This window comes from Ixodes scapularis, unplaced genomic scaffold, assembly GCF_016920785.2.
Source record: "Ixodes scapularis isolate PalLabHiFi unplaced genomic scaffold, ASM1692078v2 PGA_scaffold2__306_contigs__length_199485367, whole genome shotgun sequence".
In the NCBI taxonomy this organism is placed as follows: Eukaryota; Metazoa; Arthropoda; class Arachnida; order Ixodida; family Ixodidae; genus Ixodes; species Ixodes scapularis.
The window spans coordinates 186,090,908-186,096,907 of NW_024609857.1; positions in this window are offsets into that span (position 1 = coordinate 186,090,908).

Below are 6,000 nucleotides of genomic sequence, written 5' to 3' on the forward strand. Positions count from 1 at the left end.
TGCCGGTTCTTACGAGTGGCTCGCGCACTGAACGGCTAGTGCGCGAGCCACACGGGACGAGCGCAGCGCTCGTCCCGTGTGATTCTTCTACGTCCTCGTCTGTTTTTGCTGTTTCCTACAATGAATTCCCACCGACTCGCCCAACTCTCCATTCTTCTAAGTGTTAGAAACTATCGATCGCCCAAATTGCATCATTCAGGCATTGTGAAAAAACATTGCAGTATAAAAGTGCTATTTGCAGGTCCTAGTCTCAGCAGCTGAACTGCTGCATCCTGCAAGACAGAAAGGATCCAGGGGGACTGCACTGTCGAGATGAATCTTCTTGGTCGTGGAGGAGCCAGTACTGTTAGATACTTTCGACTCTGCCGTCCCCTACTGCAGCAGCGAGGTGCCGTACAACTGCATATTTCCTGCTCGCAGCAGCATGCCAGACTCTGATGTGACATACTCTCCATTCCACTCTGCCAAAGGTTTCGAGAGGTAAGCTATCCGTATGTGCACTAGAACTTACAAGATTGTCTGATCTTTGCACGCCTTGTGCATTTGTTTACCCTCCGTCCGTATGCGTCCACATGCTTGTGCCTCCTTTAATTTTGCCCAGTGACAGAGCTTGCTTGCTTTGGCATCGTGCGTTCTTCATACTTTTTATGCTATCCATTGCGTGTGTGCCCCTCCGTGTGTTCCGATGCGCCACAAACGAGTATTTAAATACAGGCTCTCTGCATATCTTGTTTTATGTCCCTCACACGTAATACTGCACTGACTTTTCTTTTCATGTGCTGCCACAGACATCCTGAAGAGGCAACACCTTGGCAAAGCAGCTCTCCTGTTGGTCTTTAGTAAATAGGGCTTTCATCGAGGAGGTAGACTGGAACTGTATAAACCAAACCTGGGCAACTGTGCATGACAGCACAAACATTTAACACAAGTTCAATACCATTCACTCTTACAAAGCTAAACATATTTTCCAGTCTACACTACGGTTTCCTCTCCCATCTGCAACATTGTCTCTTCTCGATTATTCACTGGTTCACAAAGATACAACCTATTATGCCTTGCTAACCTTTGAGGAAACAAATGAAAATAGTTTTAGTCAAAGCAGAATGATTATGCACAGGTTTGTTCGGACAGTAGAACTTTCGCCAAGCACCGAGGAGCATGCTGGAAGTGCATTTACACACGGCATCTGCAAGAGTAACTGTTGCAGATGCCAAGACATGCACGCACAGCATTTGCCTATGTCCCCGCCATGCTCCTTTGTGCTTTGGCAAAAAGGTTTGATTTTAACCACTGAAAGGAATGTCAGTTATTCATTTACTGGGTAACTCGTATGTGCATTGAAGGAGGAAGAGCAAGCCTTGTTCCTAAATAGCATAGTGTACGAGCCTTCCCAGCCAATGTGTCTCTGCGAACAAAGCCCTTGACTAGGATTTACATGCAGCATAATCTGTCGGCACTTGTGTTTTGGCCAGTCTTTCTCTCTGTCTGTATGTAGTAGTGATGGACCGAATCTGCCGAACTTCAGATTCAGATATGCCAAACGGTTAAAAAAGTTTGGCGAAAATTCGTTAAAAATTTGGCAAATGTCTGCGCACGCGCGAGATGCGACGGAGCCATGGTTTGCAAATGGACACCGTGCGGTTACCATCGGGTAGTGTAGTACTACCTGCGGTTATAGCAAGGTGTGGGGTGTAAGACATGGTAACTGTGTGTTCATCAGCCTTTGTGAGTGTGGTTCTCTTCAATATTTTTTTCGCCTCAAGAATAACAACAATAATTTGCGGTAAGCTACAAGCCACATAAGAACGTAATTAAAAAAAAAAATTGCCAGAGCAGCATTATGCAGCAGACAACGTGGCGCAGTGGAGGACGATCGTTCAGAAGCAGTTACATGCATTGAAGGTCTCTCACGCTGTTTAGAGACTGCGCACAAGAATTGTTGCACCGTTTACGTGACCCGCTCCGGCCAACCCAAAAAGTATCTCCGCTGCGTAAAAAAATTGTCTGCTTCAAAAGCCATTGCCTTGGAAATTGCCTTCTCAAAATTTTTACACGCATTTATAATTATGAAAACTTTGATAAAGTGTTTAGTGCTCTACTAATCTCACGACAGACTAGTTTCGAGAAGAGTGAACTCGGTCTTTGCTGCGTCGATCTCCATGTGTTCTCTCATAAATCGGGCGCCTCCTAGAACCGCGAGTACCACGTGACTCGCGCCGAGCTGCTCTGTCAGCCATATTGTCGGTAAAACACGCGAATTCAAAGGATTGCGTTGTTCTGCTCTTAGGAGCTAAATAGTGCTGTGATCGCTGCTACCCAACCTCGGTGTCGCACCACTTCTGCAAAAAGTCACTGTAAAATTGCCAGTAAACTTGCAAAAATGACACCTATACAATTATCTTGCAGAATATTACCTTATTTAGTAATAACTGTGTCAATGTGCATTTAAAAAAAAAGAAACATAAACCTTTTTTGCCTGACTTACAAAATATCAACTTTCAGGTTTGGCAACAAAATATTGTTACCGAATGTTTAAAAAAGATCGGCAAAAATTCGGCTTTGTTTGGCCTAAGATTCGGCACCGAATTTTCGATTCGGCAAAAAGTTTGGCCCCTCACTAGTATCTAGCCTCGCCGTTTCATGATAACCTGCAATTCACAAAATACATAGAGTCACCCATAACAAACCATCTTGAAACAATGTGCTTCCTCTTGGAGGTCATGGGAAACTCAAACAGCTATGAATGGGCAATAAGCAAATTAGCAGTGTACCAAATGGTTCAGGTGCACTCTGGGAGCAGGAGACTGTCAGCGGGTAGTTTCGGTTTCACTGGGTTGTGCATCTGTTGTGCTATTGTCTCCGCACCTCCATTGCTCATGTTGTTATGGATGCTCCACACTTGCGCATGATGCAGTAACTACCCTTTTCTTCTCATTGCTACATATCGGTAGCAGCGAATAACGAAATTATGATTTTTTCTGACGCGGGGGAACAAGCAAAAACGCCATAACGGTGAAGTCAAGTGAAAGCAGATTGACGAATTCCGAACGCCATGCCAGCTTACTGCGTGCATTTGTTTGCAACCTTAAGAACAGCCATAGACTAGTACTCAATTTCTATAACACCCTTGTTTCCGCGGCCAATTTTCACACAGCACAGTAGCAAAGGGCGTAAGTTTGCGCTTGAACGTTCTCGTACAGCGAGCTTCGTCATGTATTGTGTTAGCCCAATTGCAAATAGCAATTGGCGAAGCAAGGGTGTTATAAAATGAGTGCTAGACTCAGTGGATGTTCTGGAGGATGCAAACAAACGCACGCAGCAAGCTGGCACGGCATTCGACGTACGTTGCTCTACGTTCACTTCAGTTGCCCGTTAGAACGTTCTCGCTCAGAACCCGTGCCAGCGAAATCAATTGTTTCATTATTCGTTGTGTCAGATTTGCAGCGACGAGAAGAAAAGGGCACTTATAGTGCATCGTTCACAAGTGTGGAGCAATCCACGACGACGTGAGGAATGGCAATGTGGAGACGATAGCAGAGGACAGATTCACAACCCGGCGAAACCGAAACTACTTATTGACAGGCTCCTTCTCCCAGAGTGCACCTGAACCGCTAGGAGCGCTGTTATTTAACTTATTGCCCAGTGGCTCCAATAGCTCGTAGCGTCTGCTGCAGTCAGTTGTAAGGTGAAACGGAGTATGGAAATATTTGCACAGAAGCGCCGCGAAGATGGCAGCCAACAAAACCCCGAGTGTTCTTAGAGAAGTTATGCAAATCGATTACAACTTTGAAGTGGGCAATAGTAAGTTGTCACTTGGCTCTAACGGCTAACAATACATTTGTGTGAAGACCGACCATTGGACGATGCATTGTTTACGTTTGTGGTGAGGAAAAACATGGTTCTATACCCAGTATAACAAAAGCACTTTTATTCAGTCGCAGCGATCAGGGCACAGGAACCCGGAAAATGTGTCGCTGGCGATCAGTCCCTAATTGTTTTCACCATGCAGGAGGGCAGTGATCGCCTGTTGCTTTGCCCCAGTCGCAGTCGCAACCATAGCATCCACTGCCTATAGGCAGGGTACCATAAGCACCTGAAACAATATCCATTGATTGAATGTAAGAAAAAAACACCAGTTTAATTAACCACAGTAACTGAAGCAATGACCACACTGATCAGATGTAAGAAGCAATACTCTATACTCTAAGTGTACACGTCTTGTGTTTGATTCCCTAGGAAACCAATAATATATTATGCTGCTTTTATGTTCCCTTTCGCGGTGCATGTGATGCATCTGCCAACGAACAGCCAGGCGGCACAACAGACTATAAACACTGCGGACAAGTGAGCTTGTACTGTATGCCAAGCACAGCACAGATGTCGAGACAACCTTGCTCCGGAAGTATGATCCACCATGAGCTCTGAAAGAAAGCCGAATCTGGTAAGGACGGCGAGAAGGCTATCCCAGATTTTTTGCGAAAGAAGCTTCTGTAAAGGAAACAATTCAACCAATTTTGTGAAGTGATCAGTCACGGCAGGAAGATGCCGATTACTGTACGGATTATGAGGAAACGATCATCCCATTACGGGTCGGAGCCAAGAATCTGCCAAGGAGAGTGGCTTACGATTGGTTGCATAAATCCTGGTAGGTGACCTTCGCGTGGCTTTGACTTCTGACATCCTGGACAAGTGTGGGCATACTTCAGTATATCCTGCCTGATTCCTGATCAAGTCTCGACATGGCGTAACTTATTGCAAGCCATACTGCTGCTGCTGTGACCTGATGAGGCTGAATCATGGAAGTGACTGATGAACGGCGTTCGAAGTTTCACAATCCTGAAAGGCGAGCCATGGGCAGCATCGTCTGCTTGAAAAATGTAGCCGAGAAGAAGTCCATTCTCTCTCGGCAAGTATGAGTCGTACCTACCGTTGCTCTCGGTGCGGCCTACCCTTTGTTCTGCAAGCTTCTCGCACACCCGTAGATGGAATTTCCCCTCCCACTGTGCCTTGCGAAGTTCTCTGATCACCAACGTCCCCCATTCTGACTGATGTGTCGGCCACAATGCCAGTTATTCCCACCAATGCATGTTCGTCCTGAGTGGGAAGGACCTGGAAAGGAGCACACGAGAGCAAATCTGCCGCAACAAAACTCCGTTCTTGTATGTGGTGGCTTAGTGGTATGCCTGTAATGTTGGAGCTCATTGTGCGAGACGTCAGACTGGATTCCGCAAATTATTGGGCCAGGAAAACACTTGATTAGTCTGAATCTGAAAGTATGTGCCATTGAAATACATGTTAAACTTTTTAGGGCAAAAATTATGGCGAGACACTCCTTTTCCATTGCGTAATAGTAGTGTTTGGCCGCTGTTGGCATGCAGCTGGTGAAGGCAACTTGCCGAAGAACACCGCTGTGTTCCTGTAGCAGGACTGCACCAAGGCCAGAGTTGCTGGCATCAGTCTGAGCAACAAACAGGTTAAAGAGACCCGGAAACTAACGAAGCGAAGTTGTGATTGCCTTCGAGAGCCGAGGGAAAGCGTCTGGTTGCTTTCGTCTCCAATGCCAATTTTCTCCATTGCACAAAAGCAAATGCAAAGGGTTAGCTATCTTGGTGCAGTGTGGGACGAGTTGGCAATAACATCCAATCAATTCTAGAAAGCATTGCAAGCTCTTGACGTCTTGCGGCTGCGGGCAATCGGTTATCGCACACATCTTGTCCCGATTGGGGTGAAAAACTCGGGTTAACAACAGCAAAGGCAAGAAGGATCATTTTATTTTGAGGGTGAACTGTCAAGTTGGCAGATTGCATTTGCACGAGGACAATCCTAAGATGGTTGAGGTATTTCTTGAAAGTTTGGGGAAAATGACGTGATTCATGTACGCCATCACAAACTTGCTCTTTGTATCATCGACACCAATGTCCATTCGATGTTGAAAGGTATCGGGCAAATTTGAAAGGCTCCAACACTCCCTTGTGATAGGTAAAAGCGGTTGTAGAAACC